Raw genomic sequence first — 21,885 nt, forward strand, 5'->3', positions numbered from 1 at the left:
GTTCGGGCTAGGGTTAGGGTTAGGGGACGGGGACGGTTTAGGGTCCAGGTGAGGGTTCGACAACGCTTTAGGGGGAGCGTGCGTGTGAGGGCGCGGGTTAGTGTTAGCGTATGGGTGAGGAATAGGGGACGGGTGAGGGTCAGGCTTCGGGGAAGGGTTAGGGTTAGGGTTCGGGCTAGGGTTAGGTTTAGGGGACGGGGACGGTTTAGGGACCAGGTGAGGGTCCGACAACGCTTTAGGGGGATCGTGCGTGTGAGGGCGCGGGTTAGTGTGAGCCTACGGGTTAGGATTAGGTGACGGGTGAGGGTAGGGTTCGGGGAAGGGTTAGGGTTAGGGTTCGGGCTAGGGTTAGGGTTAGGGGATGGGGACGGTTTAGGGTCCAGGTGAGGGTCCGACAACGCTTTAGGGGGAGCGTGCGTGTGAGGGCGCGGGTTAGGGTTGCCGTACGGGTTAGGATTAGGGGACGGGTGAGCGTCAGTCTTCGGGGAAGGGTTAGGGTTAGGATTCGGTCTAGGGTTAGGGTTAGGGGACAGGGACGGTTTAGGGTCCAGGTGAGGTTCCGACAATGCTTTAGGGGGAGCGTGCGTGTGAGGGCGCGGGTTAGTGTGAGCCTACGGGTTAGGATTAGGGGACGGGTGAGGGTCAGGCTTCGGGGAAGGGTTAGGGTTAGGGTTCGGGCTAGGGTTAGGGTTAGGGGACGGGGACGGTTTAGGGTCCAGGTGAGGGTCTGACAACGCTTTAGGGGGAGCGTGCGTGTGAGGGCGGGAGTTAGTGTGAGCGTACGGGTTAGGACTAGGGGACGGGTGAGGGTCAGGCTTCGGGGTAGTGTTATGGTTAGGGTTCGGGCTAGGGTTAGGGTTAGGGGACGGGGACGGTTTAGGGTCCTGGTGAGGGTCCGACAACGCTTTAGGGGGAGCGTCGTGTAAGGGCGCGGGTTAGTGTGAGCCTACGGGTTAGGATTAGGGGACGGGTGAGGGTCAGGCTTCGGGGAAGTGTTAGGGTTAGGGTTCGAGCTAGGGTTAGGGTTAGGGGACGGGGACGGTTTAGGATCCAGCTGAGGGTCCAACAACACTTTAGGGGGAGCGTGCATGTGAGGGCGCGGGTTAGTGTTAGCGTACGGGTGAGGATTAGGGGACGGGTGAGGGTCAGGCTTCGGGGAAGGGTTAGGGTTAGGGTTCGGGCTAGGGTTAGGGTTAGGGGACGGGGACGGTTTAGGGTCCAGGTGAGGGTCCGACAACGCTTTAGGGGGAGCGTGCGTGTGAGGGCGCGGGTTAGTGTTAGCGTACGGCTTAGGATTAGGGGACGGGTGAGGGTCAGGCTTCGGGGAAGGGTTAGGGATAGGGTTCGGGCTAGGGTTAGGGTTACGGGATGGGGACGGTTTAGGGTCGAGGTGAGGGTCCGACAACGCTTTAGGGGGAGCGTGCGTGTGAGGGCGCGGGTTAGTGTGAGCCTACGGGTTAGGATTAGGGGACGGGTGAGGGTCAGGCTTCGCGGAAGGGTTAGGTTTAGGGTTCGGGCTAGGGTTAGGGTTAGGGGACGGGGACGGTTTAGGGTCCAGGTGAGGGTCCGACAACGCTTTAGGGGGAGCGTGCGTGTGAGGGCGCGGGTTAGTGTTAACGTACGGGTGAGGATTAGGGGACGGGTGAGGGTCAGGCTTCGGGGAAGGGTTAGGGTTAGGGTTCGGCTAGGGTTAGGGTTAGGGGACGGGGACGGTTTAGGGTCCAGGTGAGGGTCCGACAACGCTTTAGGGGGAGCGTGCGTGTGAGGGCGCGGGTTAGTGTTAGCGTACGGCTTAGGATTAGGGGACGGGTGAGTGTCATTCTTCGGGGAAGGTTTAGGGTTAGGGTTCGGGCTAGGGTTAGGGTTAGGGGACGGGGACGGTTTAGGGTCCAGGTGAGGGTCCGACAACGCTTTAGGGGGATCGTGCGTGTGAGGGCGCGGATTAGTGTGAGCCTACGGGTTAGGATTAGGTGACGGGTGAGGGTCAGGCTTCGGGGAAGGGTTAGGGTTAGGGTTCGGGCTAGGCTTAGGGTTAGGGGACGGGGCCGGTTTAGGGTCCAGGTGAGGGTCCGACAACGCTTTAGGGGGAGCGTGCGTGTGAGGGCGCGGGTTAGTGTTGGCGTACGGGTGAGGATTAGGGGACGTGTGAGGGTCAGGCTTCGGGGAAGGGTTAGGGTTAGGGTTCGGGCTAGGGTTAGGGTTAGGGGACGGGGACGGTTTAGGGTCCAGGTGAGGGTCCGACAACGCTTTAGGGGGAGCGTGCGTGTGAGGGCGCGGTTTAGTGTGAGCCTACGGGTTAGGATTAGGTGATGGGTGAGGGTCAGGCTTCGGGGATGGGTTAGGGTTAGGGTTCGGGCTAGGGTTAGGGTTAGGGGACGGGGACGGTTTAGGGTCCAGGAGAGGGTCCGACAACGCTTTAGGGGGAGCGTGCGTGTGAGGGCGCGGGTTAATGTTACCGTACGGGTTAGGATTAGGGGACGGGTGAGCGTCAGGCTTCGGGGAAGGGTTAGGGTTAGGGTTCGGGCTAGGGTTAGGGTTAGGGGACGGGGACGGTTTAGGGTCCAGGTGAGGGTCTGACAACGCTTTAGGGGGAGCGTGCGTGTGAGGGCGCGGGTTAGTGTTAGCGTACGGCTTGGGATTAGGGGACGGGTGAGGGTCATGCTTCGGGGAAGGGTTAGGGTTAGGGTTCGGGCTAGGGTTAGGGTTAGGGTACGGGGACGGTTTAGGGTCCAGGTGAGGGTCCAACAACGCTTTAGGGGGAGCGTGCGTGTGAGGGCGCGGTTTAGTGTGAGCCTACGGGTTAGGATTAGGTGACGGGTGAGGGTCAGGCTTCGGGGAAGGGTTAGGGTTAGGGTTCGGGCTAGGGTTAGGGTTAGGGGATGGGGACGGTTTAGGGTCCAGGTGAGGTTCCGACAACGCTTTAGGGGGAGCGTGCGTGTGAGGGCGCGGGTTAGTGTTAGCGTACGGGTTAGGATTAGGGGACGGGTGAGCGTCAGGCTTCGGGGAAGGGTTAGGGTTAGGGTTCGGGCTAGGTTTTGGGTTAGGGGACGGGGACGGTTTAGGGTCCAGGTGAGGGTCCGACAACGCTTTAGGGGGAGCGTGCGTGTGAGGGCGCGGGTTAGTGTGAGCCTACGGGTTAGGATTAGGGGACGGGTGAGGGTCAGGCTTCGGGGAAGTGTTAGGGTTAGGGTTCGGGCTAGGGTTAGGGTTAGGGGACGGGGACGGTTTAGGGTCCAGGTGAGGGTCCGACAACGCTTTAGGGGGAGCATGCATGTGAGGGCCCAGGTTAGTGTTAGCGTGCGGGTTAGGATTAGGGGACGGGTGAGGGTCAGGCTTCGGGGAAGGGTAAGGGTTAGGGTTCGGGCTAGGGTTAGGGTTAGGGGACGGGGACGGCTTAGGGTCCAATTGAGGGTCCGACAACGCTTTAGCGGGAGCGTGCGTGTGAGGGCGCGGGTTAGTGTGAGCCTACGGGTTAGGATTGGGGACGGGTGAGGGTCAGGCTTCGGGGAAGGGTTAGGGTTAGGGTTCGGGCTAGGGTTAGGGTTAGGGGACGGGGACGGTTTAGGGTCCAGGTGAGGGTCCGACAACGCTTTAGGGGGAGCGTGCGTGTGAGGGCGCGGGTTAGTGTGAGCCTACGGGTTAGGATTAGGGGACGGGTGAGGGTCATGCTTCGTTGAAGGGTTAGGGTTAAGGTTCGGGCTAGGGTTAGGGTTAGGGGACGGGGACGGTTTAGGGTCCAGGTGAGGGTCCGACAACGCTTTAGGGGGAGCGTGCGTGTGAGGGCGCGGGTTAGTGTGAGCCTACGGGTTAGGATTAGGTGACGGGTGAGGGTCAGGCTTCGGGGAAGGGTTAGGGTTAGGGTTCGGGCTAGGGTTAGGGTTAGGGGACGGGGACGGTTTAGGGTCCAGGTGAGGGTCCGACAACGCTTTAGGGGGAGCGTGCGTGTGAGGGCGCGGGTTAGTGTTAGCGTACGGCTTAGGATTAGGGGACGGGTGAGTGTCATGCTTCGGGGAAGGGTTAGGGTTAGGGTTCGGGCTAGGGTTAGGGTTAGGGGACGGGGACGGTTTAGGGTCCAGGTGAGGGTCCGACAACGCTTTAGGGGGATCGTGCGTGTGAGGGCGCGGGTTAGTGTGAGCCTACGTGTTAGGATTAGGGGACGGGTGAGGGTCAGGCTTCGTTGAAGGTTTAGGGTTAGGGTTCGGGCTAGGGTTAGGGTTAGGGTACGGGGACGGTTTAGGGTCCAGGTGAGGGTCCGACAACGCTTTAGGGGGAGCGTGCGTGTGAGGGCGCGGGTTAGTGTGAGCCTATGGGTTAGGATTAGGTGACGGGTGAGGGTCAGGCTTCGGGGAAGGGTTAGGGTTAGGGTTCGGGCTAGGGTTAGGGTTAGGGGACGGGGACGGTTTAGGGTCCAGGTGAGGGTCCGACAACGCTTTAGGGGTAGCGTGCGTGTGAGGGCGCGGGTTAGTGTTAGTGTACGGGTTAGGATTAGGGGACGGGTGAGGGTCAGGCTTCGGGGAAGGGTTAAGGTTAGGGTTCGGGCTAGGGTTAGTGTTAGGGGACGGGGACGGTTTAGGGTCCAGGTGAGGGTCCGACAACGCTTTAGGGGGAGCGTGCGTGTGAGGGCGTGGGTTAGTGTTAGCGTACGGCTTAGGATTAGGGGACGGGTGAGGGTCATGCTTCGGGGAAGGGTTAGGTTTAGGGTTCGGGCTAGGGTTAGGGTTAGGGGACGGGGACGGTTTAGGGTCCAGGTGAGGGTCCGACAACGCTTTAGGGGGAGCGTGCGTGTGAGGGCGCAGGTTAGTGTGAGCCTACGGGTTAGGATTAGGTGACGGGTGAGGGTCAGGCTTCGGGGAAGGGTTAGGGTTAGGGTTCGGGCTAGGGTTAGGGTTAGGGGACGGGGACGGTTTAGGGTCCAGGTGAGGGTCCGACAACGCTTTAGGGGGAGCGTGCGTGTGAGGGCGCGGGTTAGTGTTAGTGTACGGGTTAGGATTAGGGGACGGGTGAGGGTCAGGCTTCGGGGAAGGGTTAGGGTTAGGGTTCGGGCTAGGGTTATGGTTAGGGGACGGGGACGGCTTAGGCTCCAATTGAGGGTCCGACAACGCTTTAGCGGGAGCGTGCGTGTGAGGGCGCGGGTTAGTGTTAGCGTACGGGTTAGGATTAGGGGACGGGTGAGGGTCAGGCTTCGGGGAAGGGTTAGGGTTAGGGTTCGGGCTAGGGTTAGGGTTAGGGGACGGGGACGGTTTAGGGTCCAGGTGAGGTTCCGACAATGCTTTAGGGGGAGCGTGCGTGTGAGGGCGCGGGTTAGTGTGAGCGTACGGGTTAGGATTAGGGGACGGGTGAGGGTCAGGCTTCGGGGAAGGGTTAGGGTTAGGGTTCGGGCTAGGGTTAGGGTTAGGGGACGGGGACGGTTTAGGGTCCAGGTGAGGGTCCGACAACGCTTTAGGGGGAGCGTGCGTGTGAGGGCGCGGGTTAGTGTTAGCGTACGGCTTAGGATTAGGGGACGGGTGAGGGTCATGCTTCGGGGAAGGGTTAGGGTTAGGGTTCGGGCTAGGGTTAGGGTTAGGGGACGGGGACGGTTTAGGGTCCAGGTGAGGGTCCGACAACGCTTTAGGGGGATCGTGCGTGTGAGGGCGCGGGTTATTGTGAGCCTACGGGTTAGGATTAGGGGACGGGTGAGGGTCAGGCTTCGTTGAAGGTTTAGGGTTAGGGTTCGGGCTAGGGTTAGGGTTAGGGTACGGGGACGGTTTAGGGTCCAGGTGAGGGTCCGACAACGCTTTAGGGGTAGCGTGCGTGTGAGGGCGCGGGTTAGTGTTAGTGTACGGGTTAGGATTAGGGGACGGGTGAGGGTCAGTCTTCGGGGAAGGGTTAGGGTTAGGGTTCGGGCTAGGGTTAGTGTTAGGGGACGGGGACGGTTTAGGGTCCAGGTGAGGGTCCGACAACGCTTTAGGGGGAGCGTGCGTGTGAGGGCGTGGGTTAGTGTTAGCGTACGGCTTAGGATTAGGGGACGGGTGAGGGTCATGCTTCGATGAAGGGTTAGGTTTAGGGTTCGGGCTAGGGTTAGGGTTAGGGGACGGGGACGGTTTAGGGTCCAGGTGAGGGTCCGACAACGCTTTAGGGGGAGCGTGCGTGTGAGGGCGCAGGTTAGTGTGAGCCTACGGGTTAGGATTAGGTGACGGGTGAGGGTCTGGCTTCGGGGAAGGGTTAGGGTTGGGGTTCGGGCTAGGGTTAGGGTTAGGGGACGGGGACGGTTTAGGGTCCAGGTGAGGGTCCGACAACGCTTTAGGGGGAGCGTGCGTGTGAGGGCGCGGGTTAGTGTTAGTGTACGGGTTAGGATTAGGGGACGGGTGAGGGTCAGGCTTCGGGGAAGGGTTAGGGTTAGGGTTCGGGCTAGGGTTAGTGTTAGGGGACAGGGACGTTTTAGGGTCCAGGTGAGGGTCCGACAACGCTTTAGGGGGAGCGTGCGTGTGAGGGCGTGGGTTAGTGTTAGCGTACGGCTTAGGATTAGGGGACGGGTGAGGGTCATGCTTCGATGAAGGGTTAGGTTTAGGGTTCGGGCTAGGGTTAGGGTTAGGGGACGGGGACGGTTTAGGGTCCAGGTGAGGGTCCGACAACGCTTTAGGGGGAGCGTGCGTGTGAGGGCACAGGTTAGTGTGAGCCTACGGGTTAGGATTAGGTGACGGGTGAGGGTCAGGCTTCGGGGAAGGGTTAGGGTTAGGGTTCGGGCTAGGGTTAGGGTTAGGGGACGGGGACGGTTTAGGGTCCAGGTGAGGGTCCGACAACGCTTTAGGGGGAGCTTGCGTGTGAGGGCGCGGGTTAGTGTTAGTGTACGGGTTAGGATTAGGGGACGGGTGAGGGTCAGGCTTCGGGGAAGGGTTAGGGTTAGGGTTCGGGCTAGGGTTATGGTTAGGGGACGGGGACGGCTTAGGCTCCAATTGAGGGTCCTACAACGCTTTAGCGGGCGCGTGCGTGTGAGGGCGCGGGTTAGTGTTAGCGTACGGGTTAGGATTAGGGGACGGGTGAGGGTCAGGCTTCGGGGAAGGGTTAGGGTTAGGGTTCGGGCTAGGGTTAGTGTTAGGGGACAGGGACGTTTTAGGGTCCAGGTGAGGGTCCGACAACGCTTTAGGGGGAGCGTGCGTGTGAGGGCGTGGGTTAGTGTTAGCGTACGGCTTAGGATTAGGGGACGGGTGAGGGTCATGCTTCGATGAAGGGTTAGGTTTAGGGTTCGGGCTAGGGTTAGGGTTAGGGTACGGGGACGGTTTAGGGTCCAGGTGAGGTTCCGACAATGCTTTAGGGGGAGCGTGCGTGTGAGGGCGCGGGTTAGTGTGAGCGTACGGGTTAGGATTAGGGGACGGTTGAGGGTCAGGCTTCGGGGAAGGGTTAGGGTTAGGGTTCGGGCTAGGGTTAGGGTTAGGGGACGGGGACGGTTTAGGGTCCAGGTGAGGGTCCGACAACGCTTTAGGGGGAGCGTGCGTGTGAGGGCGCGGGTTAGTGTTAGCGTACGGCTTAGGATTAGGGGACGGGTGAGGGTCATGCTTCGGGGAAGGGTTAGGGTTAGGGTTCGGGCTAGGGTTAGGGTTAGGGGACGGGGACGGTTTAGGGTCCAGGTGAGGGTCCGACAACGCTTTAGGGGGATCGTGCGTGTGAGGGCGCGGGTTAGTGTGAGCCTACGGGTTAGGATTAGGGGACGGGTGAGGGTCAGGCTTCGTTGAAGTTTTAGGGTTAGGGTTCGGGCTAGGGTTAGGGTTAGGGTACGGGGACGGTTTAGGGTCCAGGTGAGGGTCCGACAACGCTTTAGGGGGAGCGTGCGTGTGAGGGCGCGGGTTAGTGTGAGCCTATGGGTTAGGATTAGGTGACGGGTGAGGGTCAGGCTTCGGGGAAGGGTTAGGGTTAGGGTTCGGGCTAGGGTTAGGGTTAGGGGACGGGGACGGTTTAGGGTCCAGGTGAGGGTCCGACAACGCTTTAGGGGTAGCGTGCGTGTGAGGGCGCGGGTTAGTGTTAGTGTACGGGTTAGGATTAGGGGACGGGTGAGGGTCAGGCTTCGGGGAAGGGTTAGGGTTAGGGTTCGGGCTAGGGTTAGGGTTAGGGGACGGGGACGGTTTAGGGTCCAGGTGAGGGTCCGACAACGCTTTAGGGGGAGTGTGCGTGTGAGGGCGCGGGTTAGTGTTAGCGTACGGGTTAGGATTAGGGGACGGGTGAGGGTCAGGCTTCGATGAAGGGTTAGGTTTAGGGTTCGGGCTAGGGTTAGGGTTAGGGGACGGGGACGGTTTAGGGTCCAGGTGAGGGTCCGACAACGCTTTAGGGGGAGCGTGCGTGTGAGGGCGCAGGTTAGTGTGAGCCTACGGGTTAGGATTAGGTGACGGGTGAGGGTCAGGCTTCGGGGAAGGGTTAGGGTTAGGGTTCGGGCTAGGGTTAGGGTTAGGGGACGGGGACGGTTTAGGGTCCAGGTGAGGGTCCGACAACGCTTTAGGGGGAGCGTGCGTGTGAGGGCGCGGGTTAGTGTTAGTGTACGGGTTAGGATTAGGGGACGGGTGAGGGTCAGGCTTCGGGGAAGGGTTAGGGTTAGGGTTCGGGCTAGGGTTAGGGTTAGCGGACGGGGACGGTTTAGGGTCCAGGTGAGGGTCCGACAACGCTTTAGGGGGAGCGTGCGTGTGAGAGCGCGGGTTAGTGTTAGCGCACGGGTTAGGATTAGGGGACGGGTGAGGGTCATGCTTCGGGGAAGGGTTAGGGTTAGGGTTCGGGCTAGGGTTAGGGTTAGGGGACGGGGACGGTTTAGGGTCCAGGTGAGGGTCCGACAACGCTTTAGGGGGATCGTGCGTGTGAGGGCGCGGGTTAGTGTGAGCCTACGGGTTAGGATTAGGTGACGGGTGAGGGTCAGGCTTCGGGGAAGGGTTAGGGTTAGGGTTCGGGCTAGGGTTAGGGTTAGGGGACGGGGACGGTTTAGGGTCCAGGTGAGGGTCCGACAACGCTTTGGGGGAGCGTGCGTGTGAGGGCGCGGGTTAGTGTTACCGTACGGGATAGGATTAGGGGACGGGTGAGCGTCAGGCTTCGGGGAAGGGTTAGGGTTAGGGTTCGGGCTAGGGTTAGGGTTAGGGGACGGGGACGGTTTAGGGTCCAGGTGAGGGTCCGACAACGCTTTAGGGGGATCGTGCGTGTGAGGGCGCGGGTTAGTGTGAGCCTACGGGTTAGGATTAGGTGACGGGTGAGGGTCAGGCTTCGGGAAAGGGTTAGGGTTAGGGTTCGGGCTAGGGTTAGGGTTAGGGGACGGGGACGGTTTAGGGTCCAGGTGAGGGTCCGACAATGCTTTATGGGGAGCGTGCGTGTGAGGGCGCGGGTTAGTGTTACCGTACGGGTTAGGATTAGGGGACGGGTGAGCGTCAGGCTTCGGGGAAGGGTTAGGGTTAGTGTTCGGGCTAGGGTTAGGGTTAGGGGACAGGGACGGTTTAGGGTCCAGGTGAGGGTCCGACACCGCTTTAGGGGGAGCGTGCGTGTGAAGGCGTGGGTTAGTGTTAGCGTACGGGTTAGGATTAGGGGACGGGTGAGGGTCAGGCTTCGGGGAAGGGTTAGGGTTAGGGTTCGGGCTAGGGTTAGGGTTAGGGTACGGGGACGGTTTAGGGTCCAGGTGAGGGTCCGACAATGCTTTAGGGGGAGCGTGCGTGTGAGGGCGCGGGTTAGTGTGAGCCTACGGGTTAGGATTAGGGGACGGGTGAGGGTCAGGCTTCGGGGAAGGGTTAGGGTTAGGGTTCGGGCTAGGGTTAGGGTTAGGGGACGGGGACGGTTTAGGGTCCAGATGAGGGTCCGACAACGCTTTAGGGGGAGCGTGCATGTGAGGGCGCGGGTTAGTGTTAGCGTACGGGTTAGGATTAGGGGACGGGTGAGGGTCAGGCTTCAGGGAAGGGTTAGGGTTAGGTTTCGGGCTAGGGTTAGGGTTAGGGGACGGGGACGGTTTAGGGTCGAGGTGAGGGTCCGACAACGCTTTAGGGGGAGCTTGAGTGTGAGGGCGCGGGTTAGTGTGAGCCTACGGGTTAGGATTAGGGGACGGGTGAGGGTCAGGCTTCGGGGAAGGGTTAGGGTTAGGGTTCGGGCTACGGTTAGGGTTAGGGGACGGGGACGGTTTAGGGTCCAGGTGAGGGTCCGACAACGCTTTAGGGGGAGCGTGCGTGTGAGGGCGCGGGTTAGTGTTAGCGTACGGGTTAGGATTAGGGGACGGGTGAGGGTCATTCTTCGGGGAAGGGTTAGGGTTAGGGTTCGGGCTAGGGTTAGGGTTAGGGGACGGGGACGGTTTAGGGTCCAGGTGAGGGTCCGACAACGCTTTAGGGGGATCGTGCATGTGAGGGCGCGGGTTAGTGTGAGCCTACGGGTTAGGATTAGGTGACGGGTGAGGGTCAGGCTTCGGGGAAGGGTTAGGGTTAGGGTTCGGGCTAGGGTTAGGGTTAGGGGACGGGGACGGTTTAGGGTCCAGGTGAGGGTCCGACAACGCTTTGGGGGAGCGTGCGTGTGAGGGCGCGGGTTAGTGTTACTGTACGGGATAGGATTAGGGGACGGGTGAGCGTCAGGCTTCGGGGAAGGGTTAGGGTTAGGGTTCGGGCTAGGGTTAGGGTTAGGGGACGGGGACGGTTTAGGGTCCAGGTGAGGTGCCGACAACGCTTTACGGGGAGCGTGCGTGTGAGGGCGCGGGTTAGTGTTAGCGTACGTCTTAGGATTAGGGGACGGGTGAGGGTCATGCTTCGGGGAAGGGTTAGGGTTAGGGTTCGGGCTAGGGTTAGGGTTAGGGGACGGGGACGGTTTAGGGTCCAGGTGAGGGTCCGACAACGCTTTAGGGGGAGCGTGCGTGTGAGGGGGCGGGTTAGTGTGAGCCTACGGGTTAGGATTAGGTGACGGGTGAGGGTCAGGCTTCGTTGAAGGGTTAGGGTTAGGGTTCGGGCTAGGGTTAGGGTTAGGGGACGGGGACGGCTTAGGGTCAAATTGAGGGTCCGACAACGATTTAGGGGGAGCGTGCGTGTGAGGGCGCGGGTTAGTGTTAGCGTACGGGTTAGGATTAGGGGACGGGTGAGGGTCAGGCTTCGGGGAAGGGTTAGGGTTAGGGTTCGGTCTCGGGTTAGAGTTAGGGTACGGGGACGGTTTAGGGTCCAGGTGAGGTTCCGACAACGCTTTAGGGGGAGCGTGCGTGTGAGGGCGCGGGTTAGTGTGAGCCTACGGGTTAGGATTAGGGGACGGGTGAGGGTCAGGCTTCGGGGAAGGGTTAGGGTTAGGGTTCGGGCTAGGGTTAGGGTTAGGGGACGGGGACGGTTTAGGGTCCAGGTGAGGGTCCGACAACGCTTTAGGGGGAGCGTGCGTGTGAGGGCGCGGGTTAGTGTGAGCCTACGGTTTAGGATTAGGGGACGGGTGAGGGTCATGCTTCGGGGAAGGGTTAGGGTTAGGGTTGGGGCTAGGGTTAGGTTTAGGGGACGGGGACGGTTTAGGGTCCAGGTGAGGTTCCGACAATGCTTTAGGGGGATCGTGCGTGTGAGGGCGCGGGTTAGTGTGAGACTACGGGTTAGGATTAGGTGACGGGTGAGGGTCAGGCTTCGGGGAAGGGTTAGGGTTAGGGTTCGGGCTAGGGTTAGGGTTAGGGGACGGGGACGGTTTAGGGTCCAGGTGAGGGTCCGACAACGCTTTAGGGGGAGCGTGCGTGTGAGGGCGCGGGTTAGTGTTACCGTACGGGTTAGGATTAGGGGACGGGTGAGCGTCAGGCTTCGTGGAAGTGTTAGGGTTAGGGTTCGGGCTAGGGTTAGGGTTAGGGGACGGGGACGGTTTAGGGTCCAGGTGAGGGTCCGACAACGCTTTAGGGGGAGCGTGCGTGTGAGGGTGCGGGTTAGTGTGAGCCTACGTGTTAGGATTAGGGGACGGGTGAGGGTCAGGCTTCGTTGAAGGGTTAGGGTTAGGGTTCGGGCTAGGGTTAGGGTTAGGGTACGGGGACGGTTTAGGGTCCAGGTGAGGGTCCGACAACGCTTTAGGGGGAGCGTGCGTGTGAGGGCGCGGGTTAGTGTGAACTTACGGTTTAGGATTAGGTGACAGGTGAGGGTCAGGCTTCGGGGAATTGTTAGGGTTAGGGTTCGGGCTAGGGTTAGGTTTAGTGGATGTGGACGGTTTAGGGTCCAGGTGAGGGTCCGACAACGCTTTAGGGGGAGCATGCGTGTGAGGGCCCGGGTTAGTGTTAGTGTGAGGGTTAGGATTAGGGGACGGGTGAGGGTCAGGCTTCGGGGAAGGGTTAGGGTTAGGGTTCGGGCTAGGGTTAGGGTTAGGGGACGGGGACGGCTTAGGGTCAAATTGAGGGTCCGACAACGATTTAGGGGGAGCGTGCGTGTGAGGGCGCGGGTTAGTGTTAGCGTACGGGTTAGGATTAGGGGACGGGTGAGGGTCAGGCTTCGGGGAAGGGTTAGGGTTAGGGTTCGGGCTCGGGTTAGAGTTAGGGTACGGGGACGGTTTAGGGTCCAGGTGAGGTTCCGACAACGCTTTAGGGGGAGCGTGCGTGTGAGGGCGCGGGTTAGTGTGAGCCTACGGGTTAGGATTAGGGGACGGGTGAGGGTCATGCTTCGGGGAAGGGTTAGGGTTAGGGTTCGGGCTAGGGTTAGGGTTAGGGGACGGGGACGGTTTAGGGTCCAGGTGAGGGTCCGACAACGCTTTAGGGGGAGCGTGCGTGTGAGGGCGCGGGTTAGTGTGAGCCTACGGGTTAGGATTAGGGGACGGGTGAGGGTCATGCTTCGGGGAAGGGTTAGGGTTAGGGTTCGGGCTAGGGTTAGGGTTAGGGGACGGGGACGGTTTAGGGTCCAGGTGAGGGTCCGACAATGCTTTAGGGGGATCGTGCGTGTGAGGGCGCGGGTTAGTGTGAGCCTACGGGTTAGGATTAGGTGACGGGTGAGGGTCAGGCTTCGGGGAAGGGTTAGGGTTAGGGTTCGGGCTAGGGTTAGGGTTAGGGGACGGGGACAGTTTAGGGTCCAGGTGAGGGTCCGACAACGCTTTAGGGGGAGCGTGCGTGTGAGGGCGCGGGTTAGTGTTACCGTACGGGTTAGGATTAGGGGACGGGTGAGCGTCAGGCTTCGGGGAATGGTTAGGGTTAGGGTTCGGGCTAGGGTTAGGGTTAGGGGACGGGGACGGTTTAGGGTACAGGTGAGGGTCCGACAACGCTTTAGGGGGAGCGTGCGTGTGAGGGCGCGGGTTAGTGTTAGCGTACGGGTTAGGATTGGGGACGGGTGAGGGTCATGCTTCGGGGAAGGGTTAGGATTAGGGTTCGGGCTAGGGTTAGGGTTAGGGGACGGGGACGGTTTAGGGTCCAGGTGAGGGTCCGACAACGCTTTAGGGGGATCGTGCATGTGAGGGCGCGGGTTAGTGTGAGCCTACGGGTTAGGTTTAGGTGACGGGTGAGGGTCAGGCTTCGGGGAAGGGTTAGGGTTAGGGTTCGGGCTAGGGTTAGGGTTAGGGGACGGGGACGGTTTAGGGTCCAGGAGAGGGTCCGACAACGCTTTAGGGGGAGCGTGCGTGTGAGGGCGCGGGTTAATGTTACCGTACGGGTTAGGATTAGGGGACGGGTGAGGGTCAGGCTTCGGGGAAGGGTTAGGGTTAGGGTTCGGGCTAGGGTTAGGGTTAGGGGACGGGGACGGTTTAGGGTCCAGGTGATGGTCTGACAACGCTTTAGGGGGAGCGTGCGTGTGAGGGCGCGGGTTAGTGTTAGCGTACGGCTTGGGATTAGGGGACGGGTGAGGGTCATGCTTCGGGGAAGGGTTAGGGTTAGGGTTCGGGCTAGGGTTAGGGTTAGGGTACGGGGACGGTTTAGGGTCCAGGTGAGGGTCCGACAACGCTTTAGGGGGAGCGTGCGTGTGAGGGCGCGGGTTAGTGTGAGCCTACGTGTTAGGATTAGGTGACGGGTGAGGGTCAGGCTTCGGGGAAGGGTTAGGGTTAGGGTTCGGGCTAGGGTTAGGTTTAGGGGATGGGGACGGTTTAGGGTCCAGGTGAGGTTCCGACAACGCTTTAGGGGAAGCGTGCGTGTGAGGGCGCGGGTTAGTGTTACCGTACGGGTTAGGATTAGCGGACGGGTGAGCGTCAGGCTTCGGGGAAGGGTTAGGGTTAGGGTTCGGGCTAGGTTTTGGGTTAGGGGACGGGGACGGTTTAGGGTCCAGGTGAGGGTCCGACAACGCTTTAGGGGGAGCGTGCGTGTGAGGGCGCGGGTTAGTGTGAGCCTACGGGTTAGGATTAGGTGACGGGTGAGGGTCAGGCTTCGGGTAAGGGTTAGGGTTAGGGTTCGGGCTAGGGTTAGGGTTAGGGGACGGGGACGGTTTAGGGTCCAGGTGAGGGTCCGACAACGCTTTGGGGGAGCGTGTGTGTGAGGGCGCGGGTTAGTGTTACCGTACGGGTTAGGATTAGGGGACGGGTGAGCGTCAGGCTTCGGGGAAGGGTTAGGGTTAGGGTTTGGGCTAGGGTTAGGGTTAGGGGACAGGGACGGTTTAGGGTCCAGGTCAGGGTCCGACAACGCTTTAGGGGGAGCGTGCGTGTGAAGGCTTGGGTTAGTGTTAGCGTACGGGTTAGGATTAGGGGACGGGTGAGGGTCAGGCTTCGGGGAAGGGTTAGGGTTAGGGTTCGGGCTAGGGTTAGGGTTAGGGGACGGGGACGGTTTAGGGTCCAGGTGAGGGTCCGACAACGCTTTAGGGGGAGCGTGCGTGTGAGGGCGCGTGTTAGTGTGAGCCTACGTGTTAGGATTATGGGACGGGTGAGGGTCAGGCTTCGTTGAAGGGTTAGGGTTAGGGTTCGGGCTAGGGTTAGGGTTAGGGTACGGGGACGGTTTAGGGTCCAGGTGAGGGTCCGACAACGCTTTAGGGGGAGCGTGCGTGTGAGGTCGCGGGTTAGTGTGAGCCTACGTGTTAGAATTAGGTGACAGGTGAGGGTCAGGCTTCGGGGAATTGTTAGGGATAGGGTTCGGGCTAGGGTTAGGTTTAGTGGATGGGGACGGTTTAGGGTCCAGGTGAGGGTCCGACAACGCTTTAAGGGGAGCATGCGTGTGAGGGCCCGGGTTAGTGTTAGCGTGAGGGTTAGGATTAGGGGACGGGTGAGGGTCAGGCTTCGGGAAAGGTTAGGGTTAGGGTTCGGGCTAGGGTTAGGGTTAGGGGACGGGGACGGCTTAGGGTCAAATTGAGGGTCCGACAACGATTTAGGGGGAGCGTGCGTGTGAGGGCGCGGGTTAGTGTTAGCGTACGGGTTAGGATTAGGGGACGGGTGAGGGTCAGGCTTCGGGGAAGGTTTAGGGTTAGGGTTCGGGCTCGGGTTAGAGTTAGGGTACGGGACGGTTTAGGGTCCAGGTGAGGTTCCGACAACGCTTTAGGGGGAGCGTGCGTGTGAGGGCGCGGGTTAGTGTGAGCCTACGGTTTAGGATTAGGGGACGGGTGAGGGTCAGGCTTCGGGGAAGGGTTAGGGTTAGGGTTCGGGCTAGGGTTAGGGTTAGGGGACGGGGACGGTTTAGGGTCCAGGTGAGGGTCCGACAACGCTTTAGGGGGAGCGTGCGTGTGAGGGCGCGGGTTAGTGTGAGCCTACGGGTTAGGATTAGGGGACGGGTGAGGGTCATGCTTCGGGGAAGGGTTAGGGTTAGGGTTCGGGCTAGGTTTAGGGTTAGGGGATGGGGACGGTTTAGGGTCCAGGTGAGGGTCCGACAATGCTTTAGGGGGATCGTGCGTGTGAGGGCGCGGGTTAGTGTGAGCCTACGGGTTAGGATTAGGTGACGGGTGAGGGTCAGGCTTCGGGGAAGGGTTAGGGTTAGGGTTCGGGCTAGGGTTAGGGTTAGGGGACGGGGACGGTTTAGGGTCCAGGTGAGGGTCCGACAACGCTTTAGGGGGAGCGTGCGTGTGAGGGCGCGGGTTAGTGTTACCGTACGGGTTAGGATTAGGGGACGGGTGAGCGTCAGGCTTCGGGGAAGGGTTAGGGTTAGGGTTCGGGCTAGGGTTAGGGTTAGGGGACGGGGACGGTTTAGGGTACAGGTGAGGGTCCGACAACGCTTTAGGGGGAGCGTGCGTGTGAGGGCGCGGGTTAGTGTTAGCGTACGGGTTAGGATTAGGGGACGGGTGAGGGTCATGCTTCGGGGAAGGGTTAGGGTTAGGGTTCGGGCTAGGGTTAGGGTTAGGGGACGGGGACGGTTTAGGGTCCAGGTGAGGGTCCGACAACGCTTTAGGGGGATCGTGCATGTGAGGGCGCGGGTTAGTGTGAGCCTACGGGTTAGGATTAGGTGACGGGTGAGGGTCAGGCTTCGGGGAAGGGTTAGGGTTAGGGTTCGGGCTAGGGTTAGGGTTAGGGGACGGGGACGGTTTAGGGTCCAGGAGAGGGTCCGACAACGCTTTAGGGGGAGCGTGCGTGTGAGGGCGCGGGTTAATGTTACCGTACGGGTTAGGATTAGGGGACGGGTGAGCGTCAGGCTTCGGGGAAGGGTTAGGGTTAGGGTTCGGGCTAGGGTTAGGGTTAGGGGACGGGGACGGTTTAGGGTCCAGGTGAGGGTCCGACAACGCTTTAGGGGGAGCGTGCGTGTGAGGGCGCGGGTTAGTGTTAGCGTACGGCTTGGGATTAGGGGACGGGTGAGGGTCATGCTTCGGGGAAGGGTTACGGTTAGGGTTTGGGCTAGGGTTAGGGTTAGGGTACGGGGACGGTTTAGGGTCCAGGTGAGGGTCCGACAACGCTTTAGGGGGAGCGTGCGTGTGAGGGCGCGGGTTAGTGTGAGCCTACGGGTTAGGATTAGGTGACGGGTGAGGGTCAGGCTTCGGGGAAGGGTTAGGGTTAGGGTTCGGGCTAGGGTTAGGGTTAGGGGATGGGGACGGTTTAGGGTCCAGGTGAGGTTCCGACAACGCTTTAGGGGAAGCGTGCGTGTGAGGGCGCGGGTTAGTGTTACCGTACGGGTTAGGATTAGCGGACGGGTGAGCGTCAGGCTTCGGGGAAGGGTTAGGGTTAGGGTTCGGGCTAGGTTTTGGGTTAGGGGACGGGGACGGTTTAGGGTCCAGGTGAGGGTCCGACAACGCTTTAGGGGGAGCGTGCGTGTGAGGGCGCGGGTTAGTGTGAGCCTACGGGTTAGGATTAGGTGACGGGTGAGGGTCAGGCTTCGGGTAAGGGTTAGGGTTAGGGTTCGGGCTAGGGTTAGGGTTAGGGGACGTGGACGGTTTAGGGTCCAGGTGAGGGTACGACAACGCTTTGGGGGAGCGTGCGTGTGAGGGCGCGGGTTAGTGTTACCGTACGGGATAGGATTAGGGGACGGGTGAGCGTCAGGCTTCGGGGAAGGGTTAGGGTTAGGGTTCGGGCTAGGGTTAGGGTTAGGGGACGGGGACGGTTTAGGGTCCAGGTGAGGTGCCGACAACGCTTTAGGGGGAGCGTGCGTGTGAGGGCGCGGGTTAGTGTTAGCGTACGTCTTAGGATTAGGGGACGGGTGAGGGTCATGCTTCGGGGAAGGGTTAGGGTTAGGGTTCGGGCTAGGATTAGGGTTAGGGGACGGGGACGGTTTAGGGTCCAGGTGAGGGTCCGACAATGCTTTAGGGGGATCGTGCGTGTGAGGGCGCGGGTTAGTGTGAGCCTACGGGTTAGGATTAGGTTACGGGTGAGGGTCAGGCTTCGGGGAAGGGTTAGGGTTAGGGTTCGGGCTAGGGTTAGGGTTAGGGGACGGGGACGGTTTAGGGTCCAGGTGAGGGTCCGACAATGCTTTATGGGGAGCGTGCGTGTGAGGGCGCGGGTTAGTGTTACCATACGGGTTAGGATTAGGGGACGGGTGAGCGTCAGGCTTCGGGGAAGGGTTAGGGTTAGGGTTTGGGCTAGGCTTAGGGTTAGGGGACAGGGACGGTTTAGGGTCCAGGTGAGGGTCCGACAACGCTTTAGGGGGAGCGTGCGTGTGAAGGCGTGGGTTAGTGTTAGCGTACGGGTTAGGATTAGGGGACGGGTGAGGGTCAGGCTTCGGGGAAGGGTTAGGGTCAGGGTTCGGGCTAGGGTTAGGGTTAGGGGACGGGGACGGTTTAGGGTCCAGGTGAGGGTCCGACAACGCTTTAGGGGGAGCGTGCGTGTGAGGGCGCGTGTTAGTGTGAGCCTACGTGTTAGGATTAGGGGACGGGTGAGGGTCAGGCTTCGTTGAAGGGTTAGGGTTAGGGTTCGGGCTAGGGTTAGGGTTAGGGTACGGGGACGGTTTAGGGTTCAGGTGAGGGTCCGACAACGCTTTAGGGGGAGCGTGCGTGTGAGGTCGCGGGTTAGTGTGAGCCTACGGGTTAGGATTAGGTGACAGGTGAGGGTCAGGCTTCGGGGAATTGTTAGGGTTAGGGTTCGGGCTAGGGTTAGGTTTAGTGGATGGGGACGGTTTAGGGTCCAGGTGAGGGTCCGACAACGCTTTAAGGGGAGCATGCGTGTGAGGGCCCGGGTTAGTGTTAGCGTGAGGGTTAGGATTAGGGGACGGGTGAGGGTCAGGCTTCGGGGAAGGGTTAGGGTTAGGGTTCGGGCTAGGGTTAGGGTTAGGGGACGGGGACGGCTTAGGGTCAAATTGAGGGTCCGACAACGATTTAGGGGGAGCGTGCGTGTGAGGGCGCGGGTTAGTGTTAGCGTACGGGTAGGATTAGGGGACGGGTGAGGGTCAGGCTTCGGGGAAGGTTTAGGGTTAGGGTTCGGGCTCGGGTTAGAGTTAGGGTACGGGACGGTTTAAGGTCCAGGTGAGGTTCCGACAACGCTTTAGGGGGAGCGTGCGTGTGAGGGCGCGGGTTAGTGTGAGCCTACGGGTTAGGATTAGGGGACGGGTGAGGGTCAGGCTTCGGGGAAGGGTTAGGGTTAGGGTTCGGGCTAGGGTTAGGGTTAGGGGACGGGGACGGTTTAGGGTCCAGGTGAGGGTCCGACAACGGTTTAGGGGGAGCGTGCGTGTGAGGGCGCGTGTTAGTGTGAGCCTACGTGTTAGGATTAGGGGACGGGTGAGGGTCAGGCTTCGTTGAAGGGTTAGGGTTAGGGTTCGGGCTAGGGTTAGGGTTAGGGTACGGGGACGGTTTAGGGTTCAGGTGAGGGTCCGACAACGCTTTAGGGGGAGCGTGCGTGTGAGGTCGCGGGTTAGTGTGAGCCTACGGGTTAGGATTAGGTGACAGGTGAGGGTCAGGCTTCGGGGAATTGTTAGGGTTAGGGTTCTGGCTAGGGTTAGGTTTAGTGGATGGGGACGGTTTAGGGTCCAGGTGAGGGTCCGACAACGCTTTAAGGGGAGCATGCGTGTGAGGGCCCGGGTTAGTGTTAGCGTGAGGGTTAGGATTAGGGGACGGGTGAGGGTCAGGCTTCGGGGAAGGGTTAGGGTTAGGGTTCGGGCTAGGGTTAGGGTTAGGGGACGGGGACGGCTTAGGGTCAAATTGAGGGTCCGACAACGATTTAGGGGGAGCGTGCGTGTGAGGGCGCGGGTTAGTGTTAGCGTACGGGTTAGGATTAGGGGACGGGTGAGGGTCAGGCTTCGGGGAAGATTTAGGGTTAGGGTTCGGGCTCGGGTTAGAGTTAGGGTACGGGACGGTTTAGGGTCCAGGTGAGGTTCCGACAACGCTTTAGGGGGAGCGTGCGTGTGAGGGCGCGGGTTAGTGTGAGCCTACGGGTTAGGATTAGGGGACGGGTGAGGGTCAGGCTTCGGGGAAGGGTTAGGGTTAGGGTTCGGGCTAGGGTTAGGGTTAGGGGACGGGGACGGTTTAGGGTCCAGGTGAGGGTCCGACAACGCTTTAGGGGGAGCGTGCGTGTGAGGGCGCGGGTTAGTGTGAGCCTACGGTTTAGGATTAGGGGACGGGTGAGGGTCATGCTTCGGGGAAGGGTTAGGGTTAGGGTTCGGGCTAGGGTTAGGGTTAGGGGACGGGGACGGTTTAGGGTCCAGGTGAGGGTCCGACAATGCTTTAGGGGGATCGTGCGTGTGAGGGCGCGGGTAAGTGTGAGCCTACGGGTTAGGATTAGGGGACGGGTGAGGGTCAGGTTTCGGGGAAGGGTTAGGGTTAGGGTTCGGGCTAGGGTTAGGGTTAGGGGACGGGGACGGTTTAGGGTCCAGGTGAGGGTCCGAAAACGCTTTAGGGGGAGCGTGCGTGTGAGGGCGCGGGTTAGTGTTACCGTACGGGTTAGGATTAGGGGACGGGTGAGCGTCAGGCTTCGGGGAAGGGTTAGGGTTAGGGTTCGGGCTAGGGTTAGGGTTAGGGGACGGGGACGGTTTAGGGTACAGGTGAGGGTCCGACAACGCTTTAGGGGGAGCGTGCGTGTGAGGGCGCGGGTTAGTGTTAGTGTACGGGTTAGGATTAGGGGACGGGTGAGGGTCATGCTTCGGGGAAGGGTTAGGGTTAGGGTTCGGGCTAGGGTTAGGGTTAGGGGACGGGTACGGTTTAGGGTCCAGGTGAGGGTCCGACAACGCTTTAGGGGGATCGTGCATGTGAGGGCGCGGGTTAGTGTGAGCCTACGGGTTAGGATTAGGTGACGGGTGAGGGTCAGGCTTCAGGGAAGGGTTAGGGTTAGGGTTCGGGCTAGGGTTAGGGTTAGGGGACGGGGACAGTTTAGGGTCCAGGAGAGGGTCCGACAACGCTTTAGGGGGAGCGTGCGTGTGAGGGCGCGGGTTAATGTTACCGTACGGGTTAGGATTAGGGGACGGGTGAGCGTCAGGCTTCGGGGAAGGGTTAGGGTTAGGGTTCGGGCTAGGGTTAGGGTTAGGGGACGGGGACGGCTTAGGGTCCAATTGAGGGTCCGACAACGCTTTAGCGGGAGCGTGCGTGTGAGGGCGCGGGTTAGTGTTAGCGTACGGGTTAGGATTAGGGGACGGGTGAGGGTCAGGCTTCGGGGAAGGGTTAGGGTTAGGGTTCGGGCTAGGGTTAGGGTTAGGGTACGGGGACGGTTTAGGGTCCAGGTGAGGTTCCGACAATGCTTTAGGGGGAGCGTGCGTGTGAGGGCGCGGGTTAGTGTGAGCGTACGGTTTAGGATTAGGGGACGGGTGAGGGTCAGGCTTCGGGGAAGGGTTAGGGTTAGGGTTCGGGCTAGGGTTAGGGTTAGGGGACGGGGACGGTTTAGGGTCCAGGTGAGGGTCCGACAACGCTTTAGCGGGAGCGTGCGTGTGAGGGCGCGGTTTAGTGTGAGCCTACGGGTTAGGATTAGGGGACGGGTGAGGGTCAGGCTTCGGGGAAGGGTTAGGGATAGGGTTCGGGCTAGGGTTAGGTTTAGGGGACGGGGACGGTTTTGGTTCCAGGTGAGGGTCTGACAACGCTTTAGGGGGAGCGTGCGTGTGAGGGCGCGGGTAAGTGTGAGCCTACGGGTTAGGATTAGGTGACGGGTGAGGGTCAGGCTTCGGGGAAGGGTTAGGGTTAGGGTTCGGGCTAGGGTTAGGGTTAGGGGACGGGGACGGTTTAGGGTCCAGGTGAGGGTCCAACAACGCTTTAGGGGGAGCGTGCGTGTGAGGGCGCGGGTTAGTGTTACCGTACGGGTTAGGATTAGGGGACGGGTGAGCGTCAGGCTTCGGGGAAGGGTTAGGGTTAGGGTTCGGGCTAGGGTTCGGGTTAGGGGACGGGGACGGTTTAGGGTCCAGGTGAGGGTCCGACAACGCTTTAGGGGGAGCGTGCGTGTGAGGGCGAGGTTTAGTGTTAGCGTACGGCTTAGGATTAGGGGACGGGTGAGGGTCATGCTTCGGGGAAGGGTTAGGGTTAGGGTTCGGGCTAGGGTTAGGGTTAGGGGACGGGGACGGTTTAGGGTCCAGGTGAGTGTCCGACAACTCTTTAGGGGGATCGTGCGTGTGAGGGCGCGGGTTAGTGTGAGCCTACGGGTTAGGATTAGGTGACGGGTGAGGGTCAGGCTTCGGGGAAGGGTTAGGGTTAGGGTTCAGGCTAGGGTTAGGGTTAGGGGACGGGGACGGTTTAGGGTCCAGGTGAGGTTCCG

Source organism: Lagenorhynchus albirostris, chromosome 18, assembly GCF_949774975.1.
Source record: "Lagenorhynchus albirostris chromosome 18, mLagAlb1.1, whole genome shotgun sequence".
NCBI classification, from domain to species: domain Eukaryota; kingdom Metazoa; phylum Chordata; class Mammalia; order Artiodactyla; family Delphinidae; genus Lagenorhynchus; species Lagenorhynchus albirostris.